This window comes from Microtus ochrogaster, chromosome 10 (assembly GCF_000317375.1).
Source record: "Microtus ochrogaster isolate Prairie Vole_2 chromosome 10, MicOch1.0, whole genome shotgun sequence".
Lineage (NCBI taxonomy): Eukaryota > Metazoa > Chordata > Mammalia > Rodentia > Cricetidae > Microtus > Microtus ochrogaster.
The window spans coordinates 31,092,161-31,120,160 of record NC_022016.1 but is presented as its reverse complement, the minus strand read 5'-3'; positions in this window follow the sequence as shown (position 1 = coordinate 31,120,160).

Genomic DNA, 28,000 nt, shown 5'->3' with positions numbered 1-28,000 from the left:
CCCTGATCAAGTCCCCCTCCCTCATCAGCCTGAAGAACAATCAGGGTTCCCTGACCTGTGGGAAGTCCAAGGACCACCCACCTCCATCCAGTTCTAGTAAGGTGAGCATCCAAACTGCCTAGGCTCCCACAAAGCCAGTACGTAGCACATTTCTTTTATGGATTTATTGGTCTTGAATGAGCCCCTTAAAGCTAAAGAGAAACCAACTGAAGTACTTGTGAGGATCAAAGGGACCACCACGAGAAGAGAGAGGGGAGGGGGACAGCTGTTTGAGGTGGGCGAGTGTGGCCTGTGATGATACATGTGTGGAAATGCCATAATTAAATGCCTTTCTTTATATGCTAGCCAAAAATTAATAAAAAACAAAGAGATTGAGCTAATCTCTCAGATTCCTTCCAGAACAGTGATAACGGAAGGGAGGAACAGCAGCATTAGGATTTGGAATCTAATATAAAGGGACATCTCTACATTTGAATCCCAACCCTCTGTGTCTGTTTCTCTTTGTAAAGTAGTATAAAGATCCATATCTTGACAGTTATTAAGGAAAATAGAATGCCAGCTTATGAAGGTATCTTGTGATGTGATAGTGTCCCTTCTTTGTCTCCCTCATCTTCATCTCAGCCACTTTACAGACCACAGACGGCAGCTCAGGCTATTTAGCAGGAAACAGATTGGCAAGTGTTGCCTAAGAGCGAAGGCCTTCCTTCCTGTAAGGCCTTACCTTCCTGGAACACTCTGACATAGCTTACGTGGGGCTTTCCTGTCTGCCTTTCCGGCTTCCAGATACCTTCACTGAGCTTACTCCTGGGTTAGACAGCCAAATTCAGGCACCGTCTGCAAAAGAACACGTTACTGAAAGAACAAAGGGCTCTGAGATTGGTACCTGGTGCGTGCGTGTGCGCACACACATATGCATGCTTTGTATTATTCAGATAATTTCAAATGAAGTATTCGTTTCTTGGGAGAAGCGAACCACTTAGCAGAGGGTGGAAGTAAGCTTAGCCAGGTTGGTTAAAGTCTAACCCCTCCCCACTTCTTACTTATAGCCCACTTTAACTACTTTCAAACGGTTTCCTCATCTCCAAAGAGGGATGAAGGAAGAGTAGTCACCCCACAGCATCACTGCAGGGGTTCAGTGGGCACTGGCTGGTTTTAAAAGTCAACTTGACACAAGTTAGAGTCACCAGAGAGGAAGGAGCCTCTGTTGAGAAAATATCTCCATGGGATCCAACCGCAAGACATTTTCTTAACCAGCCATCAGTGTGGGAGGGCCCCGCCTTTTGTGGATGGTGCCATCCCTGGGCTGGCAGTCCTGGGTTGATAGGACAGCAGACTGAGCAGGCTATGGAGATCAAGCTGGTAAGCAGCACTCCTACATGGCTCTGCCAGCTTACTGCCTGCTTGAGTTCCTGCTTTGATTTCCTTCAACAATGTGGAAGTAAAAGCTGAACAAATCCTTTCCTCTCCCAGTTTACTTTATGGTTATGGTGTTTGGTGACACCAACCTAAGACTATCTAGCTAACAATTGAGACCCTAACTAAGACAAAGTGAGATGATATTTGTGACATACTTGGCACCTCATAGGCACAAAGCAAGTCCTTTTCTTTGGGGGTTTATTTTATATAGTGTCTTGTTAAAGAACGCTTACTAGCTTAGAACATGCAGCTAAGCTTCTGCCTCAGCTTCCCGAGTGCTGGGATTACAGATGTGTCCTGCTAACCAAGGTGAAGTGTTTTAACAAACAGAGATAAAAGGGTAATTTTAGACAAAGCACCTTTTTTTTTTTAGATAAAGTGAGATACACAAAAAATTAGGTAAATTATCTTAGCTGCCTTACCAAAGGGGAAATGGGTCCTTTGACTTCTTCAGGTTTCTCAGGGCCAGGCCCCCTTGTTCTAGTCTTTCAGAAGTGCTTAAGAACCATTGCAATGGGGTGCAATACACTATATTTATTAAACAAATTATATTTTGACAAATTTTTTATTTATAATATTAGTACCTGTTAATGATCAAGGAAGACGATTTGATTATTTTCCTCTTACAGAACTGATGCTGTCCCCTTGCTTTTGTGGAATCAAATGACACTGGATGGCGGTTGCATCCACTCGGCCTGATGAAAATTAAGCACGTGTCTCTTCAAGCCGAGTATTTGAATATTTGTGTGCGTTTTCTGGGTGGATGGAAAAGTCCCAATCCAGAGACTGCTTATGAGCGCTAGAGGGTACCAAAGAGACTTCACCTTTTCATACAAAGGAATCCATTGCTAGAAACTTTTGCAGGTAATTTGGTACAACTGAACTTCGTTTTTAACCTTTCGCTCTGATTGATGTGATTAGGTCACTGGAGGAAGTGGCTTCAAGAGTATGATTAAAACACTTTGAGGAAATCATTTCTGTCTTAAGTACCTGGTGTGTATTTGGGGGTGGGAAGTGTTTGTCCTTTTTCATTAGAAAAAAGGCCAGGAAATGAAGAAATATTGACTTTTAGACATTGTCCTGTGCAGAAATGAAAGATCACGAGACAGCAGGGCTTCTTCCCAGATGGATGCTGGGACAGGGCTTCCAGAGAGCATTTCACCCACTTACCAGGATTTTCCTCTTACCACATTCTGGCCATTTCTGATTATACATTTCTCTTATTTCTAATTCTTCCTCTAACAAGACTAAGGCTTGGGGCCAATGCTACAACGCAAACTCAGCGCTCCTGTCAGCTATTCCTTTTCCTTTCGTTAATTGAGTCAATTTTCTTTCTCTGCTTTCTACCAGTGCTCATCTCTTTAACTGGAGCCTCGGAATGGGTGACTAAGTTTAGCCTGTTGGGACTAGAGGAACTGCGGCTTTTGCCCTAAAACCCTGGTGGCCGGTCCTGCTCAAATCCAGTTTTGATTAATTATACTCCAAAAAGAAAAGATATTTTCAGTGTTGCTTTTGTGCCTTAGAATGTATTCAGAGGATCCTAAATAGTCTTCAAAAAAAATCTATGTAACTTGTAGGTATTATGTATCACAACACCTTATTATAGGCAATATATATATACACACACTATATATATGTATATGTATACACACATACAGTAGAGGAGTGTTTAAGGACACGACTAAGTGTAACTAGACTTGTAAATCTGAAGAATCTGAGCAATCACTCTGAACATTTTGTGTCCTTTGTCATTTTCTTCAGAGGAACAGGCTCCCGTGCCACTACCTTACGGTTCAAGAAGATACTTCAAGAGGGAGTAGCTTGTGGGTGACCTATCTGAACCCACTGGTTCTCGGAACAGTGATTAACATTTAAAATGCATGTGAAGTAGACTCCCAATTAAAGTCCAATAATCTAAGACTTTGAACCTTTTCGCCATCTTTGGAAATAATCACAGATGCCTGCTGCTTATCATGAATGGCAAAGGACCGACTCTCCCTCCACCTTTCCGCCGACTGCAGAAGCGATTCTCCACCGCGAAGAGCTGCAAATTGGGCATCCTGCAAAGTCAAAGGTTTCCTCCTAGCTGTAACTGTAGGCAAACCGTCTTGATTACAGGGAGAATAAAAGTCCACAGAGCTCCCAGTCTAGGTGGATTTGCAAATATGCACCACAATCAGAAAAGGTGGGTTCTGATGTAGATGGAAGGGTCATGGAGGATGCTCAGTGGCAGCTGAGACATGACAGTAATAAGGGAAGTGATTCTCCTTTCGGTTTTTCTTCTTTAGTTTTATTGACTCTGTGGAGAGTAAACACGAAACAGGGAGGGGAAGAAACAGGCCTGGTAGCAGTGCTGTGTACTTGTAGTTCCAAAGTCAGAATCAATCAATTTATCCAAAGGAGATGAGAGGATTTAAATGTTCAGGAACTAGATGTTAGCAGTATGTCAAGAATCAGTCAATGCATTTGCTAACACACACACACACACACACACACACACACACACACACACACACAGAGCTGGGGGAAGGGCAAAGTTTCAGGGGAGGAAAGGGCAGGGAAAACTGACATTTTGTGCTTGGTGTGTGTGTGTGTGTTTATGTCAATGGGCATCACCCCCAATTACATTGTTAGACCTGTCTTACTACCTATGCAGTAGCCAAATGAAGTAGGCAGCATTAATTCCCTGGTAAGGAATTTGAGAAGTTGGTATACGTGAGTTTAACATTTTACAGTTAATCTTTAACTCTAAATCTATCTGATTTGAAAATTCATGGTTTTTGTACCTTCGAAGTTGCCTCTCAAAATTGTTACCTCAGGAAATGAACTTTTAGAAAAAAGAATTTCAGACCTCTGGTGGCATAATTTGACTAATAGTTTCTTTTTAAAAGGCTTGAATATTTAAGACTTGGTCCCCTGTTAACATGGTGCTATTGACCAATAGCTGGCCCATGAGTATAAGCAGAGATTGCACCTTCATTTCCCAGCCACCCAGACCCAAATAATCACACACAAACTATATCAATCACAACACTGCTTGGCTAATGGCTTAGGCATATTCCTACTTAGCTCTTATATCTTAAATTAACTCATTTCTGTTAATCTATGTAATGCCAGTAGGCTGTAGCTTACCAGAAAGATTCTGGTATCTTTCTCCTTTGGCAACTACATGGCATCTCTTTGACTCTGCCTACTCTCTCTCTCTATATCTCTGTTCAGATTTCCCACCTGGCTATATATTCTGCCCTGTCATAGGCCAAAACATCCTTTTTATTGACCAATGGTAGTAAAACATATTCACAGCAAAGAGAGGGAAATCCCACATCACATGAGGACATCCATTTCATTAGTGGGCTACTCTGTTGTTGGATTTATAACTGAAAGGACGATTAGTTAGGGCCTAGTTGAAGGTAAGTCACTGGGGGTGGGGGGGCTGCCTTTGGAGGGTTTGTCATGCCCCTATTCCCTGTCTGTTTTCTCTCTCTGCTTTCTGGCTTCCATGAGGAGAGTCACTTGACATGTCCTTCTGTCATGGTGTTTTGCATGATCATGAGCCTAAACCAATAAAGTTAGATAGTTGTAAATTGAAACACGTGAAACCATTAGCAAAATTAAATCTTTGTTCCTTTAAGTTGAATGGTTGCTTTTTTTTTTTTTTTTGGAATTTTGCCATAGTGATTATACTTAAAAAAAAATGAAGCACAACGCAAACAAAACACCAACAAACATTTCTAGAGACCAAGGCAATGTGGTTATAATGGCTGTTTGTTGGGTAAGCAGCAGCTATCAGGGCCAGGCTACTATAGCCTGGGACATAACACAAAAGGATTCCTGCCTACAACAGAACTCAAGGAAGCTCTCCAGTGTGGTTTAGTCAACCTCACAGTCTGCCTGGTAGATGCAGACTGGGGAACTTAATGTGTATTTGTCCTTTTCTTATTCCACAGGAGGCAGGATCCTACTTTGTGATCCAGGCTGACCTGAACTCATAATCCTTCTGCCTCAGCCTTTTGACTACTGGGATTCCAGCAAGGCATCACTATGCCAAGCTAATCTTTCTTTCAAAAAAAAAAAAAAACACAGCCAGCCAATGAATTTATCTTCACCTTTGGGAAATCATTCATTTGATGGTGATATTTAATAAATTCATGTTATTTCCCTCAATATTCTGTTTGTAAACAGAAAAGTGATTATGAACACACTTGTGCTGTTAACTGTTCTCTAGCTCCAACATCCGAAGGCTCTGATAACCGTGGTTTAATTTTCCATTTCGATGAGATTAATGTTTTTGGCTCACATATAAAGAGTGAGGTATGATTGCATTTGTCTTTCTGTGCTTGAGTTATTTTTCTTGACCCAGAATTCTCCTGTTCCATCATTGTTGCAATGAATGATGGGGTTTCATATTCATCCCCCTCTCTCTTAGACACACACATCTCTCCTATTTATTTTTTTTTTCAGTACTAGAAATTAAGCCCAGAGACTTTCACATGCTAGATAACTACTCCACTAGGAAGTTACAGCCCCACGGGTTGCGTGCTGTTGGGAGTCTCCTGTGTGTTATCGATTGCTTCTTGTAATGTTCTTTAAGATGTCCCCTGTCCTCAGATTTGTTTATGTTTTGCTAGACCTGCAGCCTCATGAGGTTCAGAGCTGATTTCTCGGTAGGACCCCTCCCTAGCAGCACCGTATAGGACCCACACTTGCTCATCTACCTCTTCGCTCTGTGACCGTAACAGCCATGGAGGAGCAGGGCTTCAATCCATCAGCTCATTAGGAGTCATTAACTTTTCCCAGTCATAAAATGAATGTGTCTTCACCTTAAAATAATAAATAATATAACATGATATAAAAAAAAGTTACAGCCCCAGTCCTCATTCTTTTACGGTGAATGAATAATATCCTGCTGTGGGAGGGCCTTCCTCTCCTTCAGCCAATAGCTGCTAAAATATCAGCCCACTGGGGCGTGGTCTATTTATCTTTAAAAAAGAGCGGCAAGCCTCGGCCAGCGCTCTTGGTTCCTGCGCTTGGTTCTGGCTCCTGCTCCGGCAACTAGGCTCCTTTCCTGATGGTTGGTGCTTTGTGAGTTTTATCCCCCCGCCCCCCAAATAAATACCCCTTTGAATCCTAACTGGTGTGAGATTGTTTTGCGCATTAATATCCCATTGTGCATTTATGCTACATTTAAACTAATAATTAATCGGGGTGTGTGTGTGTGTGTGTGTGTGTGTGTGTGTGTAGGTGAATATGCATGTTTAAACACTTACACTTGTGTGGAGGCCAGAGGACAACCTTGGGTGCTGCTCTTCAGGATTTCTCACTGTGATCCAGGGCTTTCGGATTTGACTGGGAAGGCTGGCTAAGTAGCCATAGAATCTTCTTGTCTCCTTCCCTCTAGGGCTGAGATTAGCTTTGTGCTACCATATCCTTTTAAGTGGATGCTGGAGATTGAACTCAGGTTCTCATGCTTGTATGGTAAGCACATTACCACCTGGGTCATTTCCTCAGCCTCCACATTTTCTGTTTCTGTCCATTCACTGATGGACACCTAGGTTGTTGCCAAGTCTATATGAGCAATGCTGCAGTAACCTTAAGAAAGGAGATGCCATTTGGCATATTGATACCTTTGCATGTTTTTTAAATTACAAATCAAGGCCCACTCCATCAGACACATGGGAGCATGTGTACCTGTGCACATAGACATTCTATCACATGGGTCCTGAAGACCGAACACAGGTCATTAGGGTTGGCAGCAAGCGACTTTACCTATGGAGATTTCTCACCAGCCTAGTGCCATGATGTAGGTGTGTGTAAAGCATTCACTTTAGCTCACATATGTGAAACCTAAAATAATAACAGTATTTACCTCATAATGTTATAGTAACTATTAAATTTATATGCTTATAATATATGCACATGGCTTTAAAAATCACAAGCTCCCTATAAAGCAGTGTGTATATATATGCAGAGACTATACTCTGCATTTCTTGGTCATTCTACACACACACACAAACACACACACACACAAAAAAAAAACTCAGAGGAGCCTAAAGCTACAGGAAACGGCACTACCATAAGCTGAGAGAAACCTAGGTGTCTCCACCACTGTGTGGAAGAAGGGAGCCTATTGCCCGCAAACAGCTGCACGGGGGTGACATGGGAGTAAGTGGAGTCTGATCTTGTTTATTTCTCTTTACTGTGGTAAATCATTATCTTGAAGCCTACTGTTAGCAGTAGCCAGTGCTGCACTAATATCGTTTCAGAGTTCCTGGTGTTTTTAAGGGGCATGAAGGTCACTAAGTATCTTTTCCAGACTGGAGGTGTTGTTGGTGGAAGAGTCTGCCAAGAAGAAGTTGTTGATGCCCATACCCGATGGTTTTGTTCTTGAACTTATGGGAAGCAAATGAGCCCCGGATACATAAAGGCCACTTCCAGTGAGTCACTTTTCTGATTCCAGTTGCATTCTAATTAATATCACGGAGCGTTAGCAAACTAAGTAAGGAGCAATTATTAGCTATCAGATTCTCGGTCTGGGAGAGAAATGATAGTACATTGTGCATAATTTTTGCATCATTAAAAATTAAATCCCATAAGCGTAATGACTCAAACATCAGACTTTGACAGTATCCGCAGATGATAAACTGGGGGATGTACGAAAACAATTTACTATGTAATGGTGCAATATTTTCTAGTTAGACAGAATTTCTTCAAAAAAGACAAAAATATATTACGTATCAAATTGTTTCTAGAGATGGCAGAAGGAGAACAGTTATTTGATGTAGTTTCGCATTCAAGTCTACACACAGAGGATGGGTGGTTGTATAGAGAACTTTTATGCATTTTCTATTTTGCAGAAGGTAATTTAATGAGAAGAGCGTGGCTCTCGTTGTCAAATAGACACTTGTTTGAATATTAGGTCTGTGACCTTTGTAATTGTATGAGTTTGCACAAGTTTCCTAATATTACACATTTTCAATTTTGTCACCTACCGTCTTGTTGGAGAGTTTTTGTGCAGATTAGTGAGCGGACATGGTGAGAGCAAGTGCCTTTGCATCTAGCACAGCGCAGACAGTATAAAATGACAGTCCTCTCTCTTTCTCTGCCACATTGAGCTAAATGGAGTACCTCATGTTTCTAGGTTGAACTGCAGTAGGGACAAAAACATGCTGGCTGAAATCTCAGAGGAGTTCCTGAAGACCCATCTGTGAGATCTGTGAATGCTAAGCCCCTTAGTGACACCATCAGCCTCCCTGGAGGGTCTGAGAAAGGAGTTCCTGGAGCATGTGCCTCTTTGGTTGCTTTTGCTTTGCATTTGCTTCTTCGGTGACTACGGGCTTTCAAGGAACTAAGATGTAGCTTATATCCAAGCCTGTAACAATGTTGAGACATGTACTCGTGAAGACAAGACACTTGGGTCTGGTGCTGGTTCCAGAGCCATAGCCCTGCAATGCCAATTCCTTGCCAAGGAAAATTTAAGAGACTTCTGGATTGCTCTCCTCTAGGGTCTACGAACTATCTAGTTACATGTTTTTGTCTCTGTTAGCAGTGCCATGAATGGGCTCCATCTCATCGTGCGGGCCTTAGACGCCATCAGAAAGAGCTGCTTAGTCTTACCACACTCATTCTCCCAGTATACCCGGTGGACTATCTAGCATGTCTTATATTGAAATGGAAGTTTCATGCTTGCAAATATTTTGGCGTCTTAGTTTTCTGTCGCTTACTGATTGCTTTTCAGTTAGTATAGTTGTGTGTCTTGGGGCTGTGTGGTACTGAAGAACTTACATTTTTATTTATATCTTATGAGATGGAAAGAAAAAAAGGAAGAATCATACATCAAATGGTTTGAAAAGAGATGAGACACAGCGGATTTGTGCCAGACAAGATAATAACAAAGATAAAGAAATTTGGCTTGAGAATGGGATTCCAAACTTCCTCCATGCTCTGCCATTCCTGGTTTGTCATCTGGCCAGCTTGCTTCAGCCCTTTGACCTTGGGTTTTATGTTCTGTGATGTGGTTGAGGGAAAACATTACCTAGATGCGTTTACACATGTTGTTTGTGTCTTGAAACCATTAACACAACACCTATTTTTCAAATGTCTGGGGAAATCACTGCTGGAGGTTTAGAAGTATGTTTCTAGTACTTGGAATAAAGAAGACTGTGGGTGGGAACACCAGACCTGAAGATGATGATATGACCTCTTGCTAGGGATAGTGATGTAGAATATGAATAGAATGAACTGTGGGACCTAAGCTCAGTATGACCTAACCACAGTGGTCACACAGTCGTTCAAAGAGGAATCGGAAAAAGTGTGTCCATTTGTAACCGCTTCTGTCTGGTTCACAACCTTCGTAGTAAGAGATAAATAAATAGATAGGTTTTTAAAAGTCAGGCTAATTTGCCAAGTGTTTTACATGCGCACACATGCACACAACTGTGAAAGCTATGATCGGATAGCAATAACTTAATAGGACCATCCAGCAATAGATCACACGAAGGCCTGAAAGCAGAGGGCTTTTAGACTGGGAGGTGAGACGTGAGGATACTGCCTTCTGTCTTTGAACATCTGACGTCTTTTTGTGTCTTTGAAGTTTTGTTTTTTTTTATTATAATATTAATGGAGAGACTAGAACAGAAAGGGGAAGAGAGCACACATTTATTCTTTCTTGCTCAGAGTGAGAAAATTGTAGCTTTCAAAAGGCCAAAGCCGGAGAATTTGGAAAGGGTGGGAAAAAAAAAAACCCGAATGGATGGTTGAGATAAATGGAGATTTCATTTCTTGTTTTACTCCAAGAATATTTATCAAGGGTCTATTATGAGCCAAACCCTCCATCCCCACAAAAGAAAAGTGAATGGGAAAAGATGACATAGTGTCTATAATCTATCCTACGATGTGGGGTTACAGTAACAATATGTGAAGTTTCTCTTCTAGGGAGCAAGATAATAGGAGTGGGCAATGGGGTGATGGAGGCTTGCCTGGGAACGAGGCTGGGGAAGTGATAGCACCAGAAACCATTCGGAAGAGAGTAAGAGACTCCGGAATGTTTTAAAGAAACATATTATGTGGTAAATAATGAGGAGAGAAGTTGCTGAAAGTAAAGGGAAAGACCATGGTGAACAGAAAACGCACTGTCAGGGCTAAAGGCCTTATCACAACGATTGGGCCTTACCAGGTTAGCATGTGCCAGCTTCCCCTCCAATCAGAGGTGGGGAGGAGGAGAGGCGTGCTTATTCTTGGTAAAGAAAGAACTTACGATTTTTTCATAACTTATTTTTTTTATTGCTGTAAGCAATTCAGACGATCGAAGATGAAAAGGGAAGGATTTCTGACTATGCTGTTACACTATACTCAGTTTGCACAAAGATAAATGAAAACTCAGAAATTTTAAGGACTGCTTGGCCAAGGCCATATAGCTGGTAAGTGGTAGGACCATCCAACTCTATCTGCTTTGCCGGGGAAAAGGAATGAAGCAGGTGCGATTTAGTCAGAAGACCGAAACCATACCAATCAACGCTTCTTTAAAAGCGAATGTTGAAAATTATATCAGTGACATTAAAGGGTGGGGAATGGTGTATCTTGTGCTGGGAACACGTGATACCTTGGGTTTGCTCCTCAGCAACCCCAAGGTGGGGAAGCCTGTACAAACAGGTACATTCACAACAAAGGCTCACAGAAGTAGCATCTGCTGGAAGGAACCCCTGACCTTGGGACTAAGGGACCAAAGGACTCAAAGGAAATCTAGTGCTGGCTGCGTTGGTGTCTGCGGAGTTCAAGTTGAGGAAACGCAGACCGGAGTGCTGCTACCACGGTGGGGTTTTCTTGCCAGAGCCAAGAAATTTCACAGTGGTGATTGATGCCCAAAGAAACGGAAGGCGAGGACCCAAGCCCCTTTCTTCTCCTCCTGACCTCTAGTTTCCTTTAGCGCCCCCTGTTGGCGAAAGCCGCTGACAAGCGAGGAAGGCTCTTGAGAAGTTCAGCTGTCGGACAGCAGTAGCCAGAGAGGAAGGCGGGTCTGAAGCTCTCTAGCTTGAAGACTACCACAAAGAGATGGTCAGGGCTGGGCGATGGTGGCGCACGCCTTTAATCCCAGCACTCGGGAGGCAGAGGCAGTCTTGAAAAAAAACAAAAAAAAAAAAAAGAGATGGTCAGGACTGTGGGTCGCCATGCCTGTCCCCAGCAGTTCTGAAGGGTAGTGCGCCTAACAGAAGGAGTAGCAGATTTTAATACTGGATTCGGAGAAACTGACATGAACAGCCAAGTTTCACTAATCTCTGTGAATTAGTGTAAAACTTGAAATTACAAAATACATTGCAAAGAAGCATAGCCCTAGCATTTAAGTATATACAGAACTACTTTAATTGGATATTAAATAAAAATGAATATTAATTGCCCTGTGCAATGAGGTAGAAAAAAAAGCAATTAATTGTTTAGCTACTGAACACTCAGTATTGAGACATAAGGGCAATTCACTTAAAAACATCAGAACATATACTCCCCCCCCATCAAATGTTTCTCTTTTCCAAAGACGAAATAACAGAACAAAGCGAACCCTTCCCACAAGAACAACGCTTGTGAAAAAGCTAAACAGAAATGAAGAAAGAAAACAAGCCAAAGCCCAGAGGAATGACAACTCCTGGTTAACCGTAAAAAATGGAGAATGTAATTGAGACAGATGACCAGATTTAGGAAAAATAAACCTCACTATTAAAATCTAATTAAATATTTGCATTTCAGCATTAAGTTTCTTCTCGAAAGTTTTATGAGCAGCAGGGTGACAGTGAAGATTATTGACTATAATTTGCCCAAGTTTTTTAAACGAAATTAGTTTTGTGCAGTATATGGAAGGGTGACTCCGCCACCCTTACCCAGCGGCTGCTTTATTATTCTTTTAAAGTGAATCATTTATAACTGTTCTCTCAGGTCTTTTATCAGCCACTTATCTCCTTCAACTGGACTTGTGACGCCAAGGGATAAAATGAATTGCTGGCTAATATTGTGGGAATTAATCAGACCGCAACAGCGGGAGAGTAATGACTTACTTACAGTGAGATATTTGCATTTGGCAGAGAAATCAAAACAAAAATATAAGGACATTTAATCTTTGGTTTCACCATGAACGCTGGGACATGTTGGCAGTTCAGGGAGATAAAAATAAAAACAAAAATTGTCTTTAAATTTGGGGTGATTACCTAAATCAGAAGTAAACATTCTGAAAAGGAAGGTGTATATATAATACATATATTGTATTATATACACATATATATATACACACATATATATCCAAACCATATTGTAAAGTTAATATAAGAAATTGTTTCCTAATTTGAGTTCAGTAACTCAAAAACATTGAGAGTATTTCCTGTGACTAAAAGCCACATTCTTCCATTTCTATATCTGCAGCTAGCATGTTAGTGTTCACCAAATACACAGATTCTTTCCTCCTCAGAGAGCGTATTGTGTTGTGTGAAGCACATAGACTATAAGACACCCACATTTGAATCCACTTCTGCTCCTTAAATGCCCTTTCCTGGTCATGCCATATCACTTCGTGAACATAATTATTCTTGTGAGTAAAAGAAGAACAGCTATTGTATCTTGAGCCTGCTGTGAAGAGTGGAGATCTTAAAGGAACCATGCATGCAAGGCATTTATTTAATGAACGATAGCAATGGTTGCTTTTCTATCGGAGAGAATATCAGGTTCTGCTTTCTGTGGTCCCAGAGTGTTTTCTACATAGCAAAAAACAAAGCCCATGCACTTGGCTGCAGCTTTCCTGGTTGGAGCTGCGAGGACTCCAATCTCCAAGTCTGTGCTTGCACTAGTAGAGCTGTAGTCAAGGAGAGGGAGACCCTGGGAGGATCTTGTGCATCTTGTGTATTCCCCATTTCCAGAACCATTTGCTGCCTCTTTGTGTAGACAGAGACTTGTCAGGGACGGAGACTGTGTTTTAGTTTTTACTGTTCTTAAACAAAAAAGATTTATTTTTATTATATGTGTGTGTGAGAAAGCAAGAGCTAGTGAACAAGTGAGAGAGAGAGAGAGAGAGAGAGAGAGAAGACAAGAGAGAGAGAGAGAGAGAGAGAGAGAGAGAGAGAGAGAGAGAGAGAGGAGAGAGAAAGCAGGTGACTATGGAGGTCAGAAGAAGGTGTCAGCTTCCATGAAGGTTGTGATATGCCTGATAGAGATGCTAGGAACTGAGTTCTGATCTTCTAGAAGAGCAGAATGTGCTCTTAACTGCTCAGCCATCTCCCCAGACCCTGTTTATATTGCTGAACAATCATCTTCAGGCTGACACATAGTTGATTGTCAGTAAAGACTAAATAAAATGTATAACCAGGGGGAGTTTTATTAGTTTCATTTTTGTTGATGTGATAAATTCCACTCCTTCCAAAAGCTGTTTAGGAGGGGGAGAGGGTTAATTTCAGCTTAAACTTCAAGATGGCAATCCATCACTGTGGGAAGTCAGGGTAGGAGCTCAAAGCAGGAGCCTGGGGCAGAAAGTATAGAGGTATGCAACTTACTAACTTATGTTCATCTAGTTTTCTTTCTTTTTGCTTTTTTGAGACAGGGGTTCTTTGTGTAGCCCCGGCTGTTCTGGAACTCACTGTGTAGACCAGGTGGGGCCTTGAACTCACATAGATCCACCAGCCCTCTGAAGTGGTGGGATTAAGGGCACACACTACCACCACTGGGTTAACTCTCTTCTATAGTTCAGGAATACTTGCCTAGTGACGGGACTACTTACAAGAAGCTGAACTCTCCCACATTATTTTGTAACCAGTAAAATGCTTGCAGATATCCTCACAGGCCAGTCTGATGGAGGCAATTGTTCATTAGAGGAACCGTCTTTTCAGAAGACTGTAGGCTGTGTCAAATTGATAGCAAAGGATTTTTTTTTTATATCCCAAACTCCTCGAGGATTTTGTTATTCTGTTCCCAAGAATTCTCTTACTTGACTTTACTATTTTGCCAGTGAGCTGCTCCGTTGGCCTTTTGTCGGAAGTCGATTCAGAAAAGAATCTAGGAATGGAAGATAGATTTTATCTTTAAACCAACCATACAAGGAACAAAGTCCTACTGGATAGTCATCTGGTTTCTAGTCTGAAAAAAGAGCATGCTCAAAGACGGCAGTTGCCAGCCACAGGCCTGGGATCAGGAGAAGCAATGTCATGAGTTTGCTGTCTTCTTTTTCTAGTTCTCTTTTATATACTAAAGTCTTAACCCTCTTGGTGATTTTCCTGATGTTCAAAGGCTTGGGCTGGAGGAGTGGGAGAAGGCTGAAGGGTCAGGATCTGCTTCTCATTCTTTCCATTAACATCACTTACACATTACTGCGGTGAAGGATGGCTCTCTTGATTCACAGAGTGACACCAAGGGCCCTGAAATATCCCTCTTATAGCCAGATGCTGGGCAAATGTCTCGCCTGTAATGTCAGTGTCCAGCTGTATCTCAGCAAGTATCAAACTTTAAAATAAGTGTCGAGAGTGAGCTATGCCCAAAGAATTGTCTTCACTTTTGGTGAACCGCGGGCTTAATGTGAAACTCTGATTTAAAATTCTTAATGGTGTCAGGGAAGTGGGGCTCATCTATTCTCTGCTACTTCAACAAACATCTTGAGACTAGATACTTTCTATAAAAGCTTTAATTTCGTTATCTCAGGAGGGCAAGCAGTTGTTGGCCTCTGGATGGTGGATGGGGAAAGCCTTTTCCAGGCTGTGTTCCTTAGCTTCTTGCAAGAGAGATTAAGAGAAATTCAACTTCCAGACTCAAGTCCTTCTATTTCTGCATTAATCTATTTGTAAAGGCAAAATCTTCATGACACACCTCTTAGCAATATTGCCTTGAGGATTTGCTTTCCAACACATGCCTTTCAGACAACACGTTCAGACTACAGCATTAGGTTATTGTCTCAATCTTCCATCGTCTTTTCATATCATACACAGGCACAGTGAGGGCAAAAGGAAAGTTTTCATCATCGTATATCTAAAGAGTATATGATAATTATTGTACATTTATTAATCTTCTACAAAAAAGAAATTCTTGCTGATTGCAAAAATTAAATAATATAGCCAAGCCGGCTGCACTACTCAGATTGATGAGGCTTGACACATCCTTCCAGGAGCCTCTCTGTACAGCGAATCACAGGATAGCAAGTCTAATGGCATGTTCTGCTCACCTGAACAGTACACCATAGCTATCTTTCCATTTTGTTAAATCTAATTCTTTATAACATTTAAGTTTGTATTATGGAAAGCTTCAAAATCTACAAAAGCACCTATCATAATATCCAACCTGTGCTATGTATTACATGTATTACATGGCATGTAATACATGGCATATTAACACTGTCTGCTATCTAATCATGTTCTGAGTCCACTTCTGACTCCTCCTCATACTTCTCCATCAATGGGTCCTTTAAAGCAAGTCCCAAATGTCATGCTTGTTTTAGTTTATCATCAGAGATACCACAGCAAATTGCCACAAACTAGGTGACTCACATAATCAGGAATTTATTCTCTATGACCACGAAGCCAACAGGATGAAATCAAAGTGTTGACAGGGATGGTTTCTTCCAAAAACTCCAAGGTCAGGTCTTTTCCATGCCTTGCTCCTTAGCTTCTTGGAATGGAGACAATTCTTGGCTTGTAGATGCATCATTCCTTTCTCTGGCTCTGTCACACGGCCTTCTTCTCCATGTATGTCATATGTTTCTCTGTCTCACGACCTTAAACACAGCAGTCATTGCGTTTACAGCCTCTCCCACAAATTTCAAGGGAAATAATTCTTCCTACCTGCACCTCAGAACTCATGTTCTGTTGTCTGAATAGTCCAGTTTATTCTGTTTTGTACTGATGATAGTACTGGTCATTTCTAGATTTCTAGTTAAAAGCATCTGCTTTTTTTTCAACTCCTCAGCAAGACAGCTGGGTCACAACTACTCAAGTTTTCAAGCTGATAAACTTCGCAAGCTGTCTCTTAAGTTATTTCCCAGGTGTGCTAATTTACACACTCAAGCAGTGTATGAGTACACACCCAGTGAACCCAAACTTTGTTCATTTTACCTGGTTTACCAATTTGATAGGTGAGAAATATTTTATATTTTAAAAATTATAGTAGGCAAGGATGATTTAAAAAAATAAAAGCATGGAAGAGTGGTGGAAATCAGAAAGAAGAGCAGCTTAAGAATGTTTCAGTGCTTGAGCTCACAAGAGATTCAGGAAAAAATCATTTCCACAAATACCACTTGTATCTAGAAGTTCAGGGGAAAAGCAGCAGAGGAGTGCTATTAATCTTCTATATGTAGGGTATATACATTACACTGTGGGGTGCTCATACTGGAAAATAAATGCCCTGCAGATCAGGGAAATAACCTCTTTAAGTTTCTGTGGACAATTGTAACAAAATGTTCAATCTAAAGAAATTATTGCCCATTGGAGGTCACGTCTTTAACCAAGGGGCAATACTTTTTCCAATTACTTATTTCACAGCCAGGTTGTAGACTCGGCTTTTGTTCATTTAGAGAAAAGAAACGAAATGTCATTTTAGATATTCTGCCGTCCCATTTGCCATCAGTCAGACCTATTGGGTTAGCTAACAGAATTATGTGGAACATGGTCAATTCCCTGCCGAAAGATCAAATGGCTTCGGAGACTTAAATGGCGAAAACAATAGTTTAAGATTTCAGAAAGTCGGGTCTTTCCCCGTATTTTACCCTCCTCCATTAGTGGCTTTGATTTACAAATGCCAAATTTTTGTTTTGTAATTATCAAAGTAGTACATGTTTATTTATAATAATTACTCTATAAAGTACTACATATAGTAAATTGTGAATGCCCCTTCATGTCAGCATAAGAATAATTTGGAACATATTTCTCAGGTTAGTCCAGGAAGAATTATATAAAACACTATTAATATATTTTAAAAAATAAAATTGGGTTTTTATTTTCCTGAAATTTCATTAAAAATCCCTTATTCATACACATTGTGAATTTTCATCATGGAAGTATGGATATATTTTATTTTAATAGCTGTGATACACACTACAGAAAGACATATCATGTTTAGTTGTTCCCCTATTGATTTGGGTTGCTGCTGGGTTTTCACTTCTGCAGAAAAGAAGCTTCACATTTTCCTGTACAATATTCTGAAAGCATTTTCATAGAACAGATACATATATGATCAGTTGCTGGCTCCAGGAGTAAAGTCTGTGCACTTCACATGTTGAGAGGTAGACTTGACTAATGCATCTTCTTTCCCCCTAAGGAAGGTTCCTTAGGATCTAACCCACTTACAGTGTACTGGAGGCCTAAGGTCTCTTTTACTTTGGATTTTGTTTTTGTAAATTAGACAATTTCTTTGATTACACGAAACCAAGACTTCTAGAGGTCCCTGAACTCTTCTATTTCCAATTCTGGAGTTTCTTTGTGTCTATGTCATCTTTTATTGCCCAAAATTCAATCTGGTCCAGGAGAGGTCTTATAGAACCGAGCATCCAGGAGATCTATCTGCCCCACTAAAGATTTTGTGATATTCCATTTAAAGAATGATCGGTGCTGGAGCCTGAAAGCAGCTCGTGGTGTGCTTGCACTCCTGGAGGGCACTTTTAGCACAAATACACTTCACCTAGAAGACCACATGTCTAATGACAGCAGGAACTCTTCACTGAATATCTACTGTGTAGGAGGTGTTATGCACAGTTATCTATACTTATGGTAGTATTTCCCTACCCATTTTGTAGACCTAAGGTTCAGAGAGAAGAAACTTTTTCACAAAATGACTGAACAGCAAACCTAGAATTTACATGCATTGTCTAAACTCAAGGGCCACCCAGGAGATCTCTTCTCTTTCCCTTTCCTAGGGAAATCCATATGTCCCATCCCACTTCGGGCCCTTCTTATTACATAGCTTCTCTGGGGCTGTGGATTGTAGCGTGGCTATCCTTTACCTTAGAGCTGATATCCATTTATGAGTAAGTACTTACTGTGCCTCTCTGGGTCTGGGTTTCCTCATTCAGGATGATTTTTTTCTAGTTCCATCCATTTGCCTTCAAATTTCCTGATGTCTTTGTTTTTAACAGCTGAGAAATACTCTATTATGTAAAGACCGTATTTTCATTACCCATTCTTCGGCTGAGAGGAATCTAGGTTGTTTCCAAGTTCTGACTATTATGGACAAAGTCACTATGAACACATTTGAATAATTGTCCTTGTTGAATGACTGAACATCTTTTGGGTATATAACCAAGAGTGGCATAGTTGGGTCTTGAGGTAGATTAATTTCCAATTTTCAATATGGAAACCTCCATATTGATTTCTGAAGTGGTTGTATATGTTTGTACCCCCTCTAGCAGTAGGGGTGTGCTCCACTTGCTCCATATCCTCTCCAGCATAAGTTGTCATCAGTGTTTTTGATTTTAGCCATTCTGACAGGTGTAAGATGGAGTCTCAGAGTCATTTTGATTTGCATTTCCCTAATGGCTAAGGATGTTGAATAAATCTTTAAGTATCTCTCAGGCATTTGAGATTCTTCTGTTGAGGATTCTCTGTTTAGATCTGTACCCCATTTTTAAATTGAGTTATTTGGGTTTTTGTTTTATGTCTAGTTTCTTGAGTTCTTTATATATTTTGGAGATCAGTCCTCTGTCAGATACAGAGTTGGTGAAGATTTTTAGGTTGCCATATAAAAGGTATTTTTAAATAAGACATTTCTTACCTTGCGTCTTTTAAGTATGTGAATTTGTCAGTGTTAATTCAGTTTCAAAAGACTTGTTGGTTGTCAACTTTTCATACTGCGAAAGTACTGAAATGGATCTCTGTATGTATGTACTGTTTTGTAATTTTGTAATTTTATTGTATTTTTCTCCAAAAGGGATTAAAAAGATTTATATTTAATTACTTACATTTATAATATGTGTGCATATGTGTGTGTGTGTGTGCCTGTGCATGCATGTGTACACATGAAAACAAGTGTTCATGGAGGCCAGAGGTGTTGGAATTTTCTTTTTTAAAATTTTATTTTACATTCCAACCATAGTTCACCTTCCCACCCCTCCTCCTGCCTCCCCTTAGCCCACCTCTTATCTACTCCTCCCAACAGGAAGGGCTTCCATGGGGAGTCAACAAAGTCTGGCACATTAAGTCGGGGCAGGACCAAGCCAGTCCCCTTCATAAAGGCTGAGCATGGCCTTTATGGTCTCCATAGGGAATAGGCTCCAATAAACTAGCTCATGTGCCAGGGGTAGATCCTGGTCCCACTGCCAGGGGCCCCTCAGAAGTCCAAGCTTCACCATTGTCTCCCACATACAGAGGGCCTACTTCAGTCCCATGGAGGCTCCAGAGCTGTCAGTCTGGAGTTCATGAATTTCTACGAGTTTGGTTCAGCTGTCTCTGTAGATGTCTGAGATGGAGGCGTCCTTAAGGTTAGTTCTGAGGTCTGTTGGACAAAGATATAGCTATTCTGTGCCTCCCCCTTAGCATCTGGTCATTGGCTGGCACTTGGACATTTATGGGGGGTTTATCTTTTCATGGTGTTCTCCCAACATGTGTGTCAGTGTTCAAATGTCCTCTCTCTCTCTCTCTCTTTTTTTTTTTTTTTTTTTGATTTTCGAGACAGGGTTTCTCCGTAGCTTTTTTGGTTCCTGTCCTGGAACTAGCTCTTGTAGACCAGGCTGGCCTTGAACTCACAGAGATCCGCCTGCCTCTGCCTCCCGAGTGCTGGGATTAAAGGCGTGCGCCACCATCGCCCGGCATGTCATCTCTTTATAAGGACACCAACCCTATTGCATTGGGGGAATACCCTACTTTCATATGACAGTATCATAACTAATTACATTTGCACCAACAATACTTCCAAATAAGGCTATACTCTGAGGTGTAACATATCACAAGCTAGGAGAGTATATTGTGACACCATTATTTCCCCTAGAATCAGAAAATGGCTCTCAAATATTTGTCTGGAACATTCACCATTGTTGAGAAAACTAAGAATTATTAAGAGAAGCAACTTTCCTCAGATTTCTAGGGTCCATGATATGATTAGGTCCATGATATGATTAGCCCCTAACTTTTGGTCTAGTACGTTCTCCCCAATATTGTGAGTGCCAGTGTCATCAACCAGGCGGCACAGCAGGTATGTAAGCTACCCCAGGATTTGCAGTACTGCCTAACAAAACCATTCATCCCTATTGCACAAAGGAGCACACAAGCAAAAGGAAAGTGGCTCAGTAAGACAATGCTTTCTGCAAAAACGATGCACCAAGACACAACCCTGGCTAGTAAGAACACCGGGGCCCAAGATGGCTCTCATCTTTGATTGCTGTCGGTAGTGACTGCGTTTTACCCCATTGCAGCTCAACTTTACAACCCGAGACAATTGGCTAGTTGGCACAAAGGAGAAGTTTGGGTAAGCATGAGTCCTTGTTGGACTAACTAATTTGATAAAATGAAAACAAATGAAGCCCCACTCCGCACCTGTTAACTGTGTGGTGGGGCTTATTTTTGTTCCTTGTATTTCAGTGTTTGAAATGCCACATTGTGTAGGCATAGCCTTGAGAAAGTGCCAGGAGATCTTTCAAGTGTTGCTGTCCTATCCAAAGCCACAGTGGGTGCTGGAACTTTTCATAGCAGGAGTTAACGGTGGCCACGGGTGCTGGAAACTGAGCTTTTTTTTTTCCCCCACACACTCCTAACCACTGAATAATTTCTCTGGCTCTTTCCCTAGGGGAAATTTCTAGAAAGAGAATTGCTGAACTAAGTCAGAGCATATATATTGTCAGACTGTACCAATCACACCAACTCTTGTAGGCTATAAGAATTTCAGAAATTACTTTGAAATCAGAAGAATTCGGTACAGATCCTGGTTAGCTTAATTCTACGTCTTCAAAGGCTGACATGTCAGTCAAATCTGGTTTCAAAGCCCTAATGTCTGAAATTAACAATGCCTAATATATAGGTGGACAGAAATAATGTTCATTTATAGAAACTAGGTGAGTGTTTGATGTATACCAAGAGCATCTATATGATAGTTCCTGGATGTGAAGAAGGGGCTAAAGAGCTAAGAATACAGAAAACACATATTTTATCCTCACACTGAAGCACGTCTGGGCCTCTGGTTTATTTGACGAATGATCATTTGTACAGAGGCCTGAGTGCTGGCCATACGTGTCTCTGTGTGCTATATCCTTCACAGAGTCCTCTCTAATACTTGCCCCTTTATCAGAGTTGACATACACAGGCAAACACTCTATGTGCCTGAATGGCCAGGGTTGGGAATGCATTTTCTTTTTTAACACAAGGCCTCTAAAACGTTGTTGGTGATCTATAATCTGGGGCTGTTTCATGAAATCCTAGATTGCTTGCAGTGAGATAAATTGGATCTGCATAGTAACACATTAAAGGCAGGGACATCTGCACAGTTTCCCCTGCTGCTTTCTAACTGGTCGCTTCCTTTAAAATCTGCATCTGTTACATAGCTCCTAAGTAAATGGTGCACATTTTGCTTAAAGACAGGACAGACTGTAAGGACTAAATTTTATTTTTTTTCTGACCATTAGTGCCTGTCATCAAACAGATTGTGAAAACGCACACATTTTTGAGCTGTAAGCAGGCATTTTGTATGCATTCCCACAAGAGACACATTTAATTCTCTTAAAAAATGTGTGCGTACATTTATTTGTTAATATACATATCTATTCTTCTAGTTAGGAAATATTTTGTTCTTCTTTGTGGGAAATTATGAATTTATATATTGTTATATGATTTAAAGAAGTGATTTATAAAACTATCCTTTTTTTTTCCCTTTCAAGAGTGGTGTAATTCTAATAATCATTGAGGTTGGGTGATTGGCAAAGCGAGAATGCTGTAGAATTCTCTCTGCTTATTCATGTTCAGAACTTGGCTAAATACAAATTAGACTGTAAAGATATGTTTTCAGGAGTGTAAATATACCCAGTGTCACAATGTTCTGTCTGTAAGGGAACTATAAAACTCCACATTAGATTGAGAAGAGCTCCTAAGTGCTCAGTGCAAAATCAAATGGCTGAGCACAGCCATTGTTCCGTTAGCCTTTGACGAGAATCAAGTGTTTTTGTGGTCTTATGTACAACTGCACCGTGGAGAGCTGGGGTAATTATTTAGTACTGTAAATGTCCAACATAAGATTTTTTTTATCTTAATCTGGTTCTGTTTGCCCATCTTTTGATTATTTGAGTTTTCTGTCTACAGCACACTCGTGTTTTCTTCTTCCTGTATTAAAGGAATACTTAGCTTTTCAAATGACACACGCTAAACTTAGAACATGAAGTTACCATTCACTCTGGTTTGAGTATGATTTCTATGTAACTTTGAGAAATATCTGATTTCTCTGAAAAATCTGTGTTTTTGTTTTCCATAAATAGGATTGATGTGAAAGTCAGTTCTTCTAGGACTTTGGTGAAGATTAAAATAGAGTGAATAAGGTATTCTTTACAAACCATAAACCTGGAGGATGTTGTAATTGTGTCTTCAGAGAAGTTATAAGATAAGGAACCCGTTGCTAACCAGAGTCCAGCATATACACGGGTCAAGATAATATCTTTCATCTGTGGGAAATAGAGCTTGACATTTTCCATATCAAGTAGTAGTTTTCAAAGATTAACACACCCCTGGGAACTTGTGAAAAATTCTGACTGTAGACCAATTCCCCAGGAAGCTGATTCAGAAACTTTAGGGTGAAGGCAAGGATTTGCATTTTTTTAATGAACATCCCCGATGATTCTGATGTAGGTAGCCCAAAGATGACAGCTTGAGAACATAGCTTCTAAAGTGTAAAATGTTATCCCTTTGAAAGATTTTTCTAGTTTGAAAGAAGATTCGGGGGGGGGGAGAAATATGTAATCCAAAGAAACAAATCAATCAGAATGAAATTTCAAATATAGCATGTAGGATAGAATTTTGAATTTTAACTCCCCAAAGTCCTACAAATGGCATCCTATAATCACAACGAAACTTAAATAAGGACATACTTCTAAAAAATTGTCTTCCTGCCTTATATTTATGACTCTCCAGGTGATCTTGTATCTATGTGGATGGAGCCTTAAGGGAATGTTCTGTGGAGACTTTATTTGTATTTTCTGAATTACTTTGAGTACAATTATTGTTTTGTCAGGAAACCATAGCTTTTCCTTTAGATAATTGACTTTAGAGGGGCTTGTTGCATTGTTAAATGTGATTTTTATTTAGACTTAGGCCTAAAACATTTCCTGTGGGGAATACATCTTTAGCTTTGTAATGGAAAAATAGGTTTTGATTAAAAGAAAATTGCTTTATAGTCAATTTTTTACAAGAATTGGGACAATTGCATTAGGCGAGAATGTCCTGTGTGACTACTCTCCAAATGTTATTTACTTTTTTATAATATAACATTATTCAGTGTTCTCTTTATTTTCTTAAATTTGCCTTCTCCATTCAGACTGTTGCAGTCTGATTTCCTAATTAGGCAATACTTAAACCAAATAATATGAAGGACGTAAAAGTGTTTTGCAAGCTATAAAAGTATAAACATGTAAGAGGTTTTTAATGCTGCAGAGTTTTGCTTCTCTATGCACCCCACAAACCATCCCTAGATTCTTGGTGGTTTTGTATAAAGGATATTGTACACACACACACACACACACACACACACACACACACACACACACTCACACACTATCTTTAGTGTAGAGAACCATGCAAAACTCCCCTTCCTACTATGTAGGATGAAGTGAGCAATGCCATTGTACATTTCCCTTTGTCTTCTGCATATTTATGCACCTGAAGTGGCACTTAAAGCCACGATAGGCATCTTAAGGAAAATCACCTTACTTATTATCTTTAATACTAGCTTTTGGAAATTGATTAGGCATTTTAATTCATATGATGATTTTGGCAATGACCTCCTTTCAAGGTACCCAAAAGAATAGCGTAAAGACCACATTTCCTTTCCATGGCTGTGGGAGCAATCACGAGGATGAATTTATCCCAGATGCCTCAGATCAAGGGACTCTACTGAAGTATTCCTCTCAAAGCGTGTGAGCAGGGTCAGTAATACTGAGACACTCAGATACAGAAAGAAGTGTTGTTACCGTAGGAAGGACAGAAAAGGCAATAGAAAGATCAGTGTTGTGTTACTCCAGCAACAGCTAAGCCCACGAGAAAGCAATGCCTTTCCACGAGATTGGCATAGTGGAAGGACATAGAAATAGGGGATGAGGCTGGCTAGATGGATGAATAGATGGTTCAACTTCTTTTTCCATTGTCTCCACTTGGTGTATCCAGCTTCAGCCAGTTAGCAAGGAAGCCCAGATGATGCAGTCAGCAAGGATCACAGTAGAGCAGATGAAGATGGGTGGAGGTGAAGCATGCACAGCACAGGGTAGCAAAACGGTATCGGCCTCAACACTGAAGATCATGTCTCCTCATCTTCTCACTTTCCCACCTGCTTCTTTTCAGGTAAAAATATTATAATGCAGCACTTTGGACTGTGACTGATTTTGACTGACATTCATGAGCATGGTGATTGATTGACCTAAGAAATATTAGCTGATCAAATTTTTCACATGAATAAGTTGGAAGTTTGAAAATCGAAAATGACATAAAATATTTTATGGGTAAGATTGCATTTTGAATTGCTAGAAGGATAGTTTGAGTAATTTTTAGGCAGGGTATCTTAGTAATATAATGATGTTTAATATATAAAGATATATATATATCTTAATAGTATAATGATGCTTATCACATTTGTGAACATTTGAATGAAGGTACTTCAAAGTGATGTTCCCATGTAGTTTTTGATCCCAAGGTTTTATTTATTTGTTGTTTTCTTCTTTTTGTTTTGTTTTTTTCCAGACAGGGTTTGTCTGTAGCTTTGGAGGCTGTCCTGGAACTAGCTCTTGTAGACCAGGCTGGCCTCAAACTCACAGAGATCTGCCTGCCTCTGCCTCCCGAGTGTTGGGAATAAAGGTGTGCACCACCAGCACCTGGTTTGTTGCTGTTTCATACATACACACACACACAAATATATACTATATATGTTTCAATGTGTCTCCTTTGAAGTATATTCATCATTAAGATTTTGTTTTTATTAAAAGAAGCACCATTAAAGCTATTTAGCTTTATCTTAAACCTGAGCCTAGGAAGTTATTATAAATATAGTGAATGAGGAATGGCATGAAGAATGGGTGAAATTTACACCAATAACCAACGTGGTATGATAACTCTAAGGATGCAGATGTAGCAGTGGTGTGCATGAAGACACCTTGGCACTAACCAACAGCTTTCTAATTGAACTAAAGTCTGTTTAGCAAGAGGGAAACCACTGGAAAACTAGCTAACTAATCCATACTAGTGAAGTCACGGTTATTGGATGTGAAACAGGAGGCCATGGATTTAAAGAAGAGTGAGAAGTGGGCCTATAGGAGGGCTTGGAGGGAGGGAAGGGAGGGGAGAAATGTTAAAATTTTGTTATATCTTCAAAGATAAAATTTAAAAAAAAAGAAAAAAGAATGAGTGTGATTAAAAAATTCTGGTAACATAAAATTTATGCCAAAATGGTAGAGGAAGATTTGCTAAATAAAGAACGTATCTTGTTATTGTCACATTTTATTCTACCCCAAATTGTGAGCAGTCTGGCAGAAACCAATCGCGGATTTTCCCTTTAGATACAAATCAGTTAATTACTAAGTAACTAACTTGCACACTTGCCTCTTGTCTCAGTTAAACAGTTTGGGTTAACAAAAGAGGAAAACATGGGAGTCAGCATCAGCATTAGATGTAAGTAGGGGTCGGAGGTGACTGAGCAGAGGCTGTTGGGCTCGGTAGCATGATTGATGGGTACTGTTGCTAAGGACGATGAACGCAGAGAAGATGTGTTGCTAATGACCATCGTGGTCTGCAGCAGATACTGGCAGTTGAGTTGGTACTATCACTGAGATCTGAGAGTGGTAGAAGTACTGGACACTGTAGCAGAGCTGAGAAACTGGGAGGGGAGCTGGCTGGCTGGAAGGTAAGGATGTTGATGTTGTTGTGAGAGGCAGTGAGGCTACCAGCAATGCTCAAGGTGATGATAGGGCTTATGCGGAGAGGTGATGTCTCATGACCTTTACATTTTTTAAAATGTGCCTGTGGTTGAAAACAAATAACGAAACTCAGTAAATTTACTTGCAAGGAGATTTATCACACTAAAGGCTCACTTTGCAGATGCTCTCTAAGCACTTCCTTAATTACCGATATTAGCATCACGCTGAGCCAAAAAGCACCACTCCTGTCAATTTCAACACAATGCACAAGTTTTTCCAGTAAATATTACTCAACTCCAATTACTGAAAACTTTTCGAATAAAACTGACTTCTCCCATTCAATACGATGCATTTGTAATATTTTTTTTTTTTTTAAGCATGAAGATGATGCAGTTCACTTGGCAGTTATCTTCTATCTCTGTTTCCAAAACACCTGGAATTGCATCTTCTGAGACTTGGTATCCGTCTCCTGCACTTAAGTGCCAAGCAAAATCATTTCGTTTTATTCAATCTTCTTGTTGCTTCATAGCATAAGCATGCATCATTAGATACTGAATATACAAGCCTGACTGTCCAGTAAATATAATATATGTTCCTATCCCACTTGACTGAACACGTGAAATTGCACAAAAATGCTCAGAATAACAGTTTCTATTTTGTTTGTTTAAAGTTAGCTCCTGCCTTCCCCTTAGCAACAGGTGACTCACCTACCAGTTTGGAGAATCACATTAGATTATAAAGATCAGTATATACTCGACTCTACAAACTCATGTTACTTAAATAACTGGAATAAGTCTTCCAGTTTGGTATAGCCCAGCATATCAAGTATATAGAAGTATACATTTAATTATTGGTTTATATCTATTGAATATAGCAGAAACTTCATATGCATAGTTTCTTGTTGTATTCCCTCCACTTAAAACACAAATAAAAAAAAGCCTAGGAAGTCTTACTACTATTTGGTTCAGGTGAGTTTTGAATTCAGGTACCTGACAGAGTATAGAGCTTTATTTGAATATTTATGAAATTAATATAAATTGTATCACCATATTTGGGGATTTCTGAAACTTAGTTCTGTATACTCTCAAAGTTACTGAGCTTTAATTTAATAATTTTATTTCCCATTACACTGCATTTATTTCTTTGTTGACATGTTCATTGTACACAGTTTTGTGTTTCTTATAGACACTTTCATGCAAATATATTATGTACTTTGACCACATTCATATACATATATGAATATATGTATAGCATTGTGTAAGAGCATTATATAAAGTCTAGAATTTAAAAATGAGAGAAAGTATGGTATTTGTCTGAATCTTTTTTCACTTAATATAATGATCTCCAGTTAATCTACTTTTTGCAAACAGTATAATTTCTCTTTATGGCTGAATATATATACCACATTTTCTTTATTCATTCTTCTGTTGACAGACACCTAGGTTGATTCTACAATTTTTCTACTGTGAATAATACTGCAATAAACACAGATGTGCAAATATTTCTTTGGAATGCTGGTATAGAGTCCTTCAGATAAGTGTTCAAGAGTGGTTT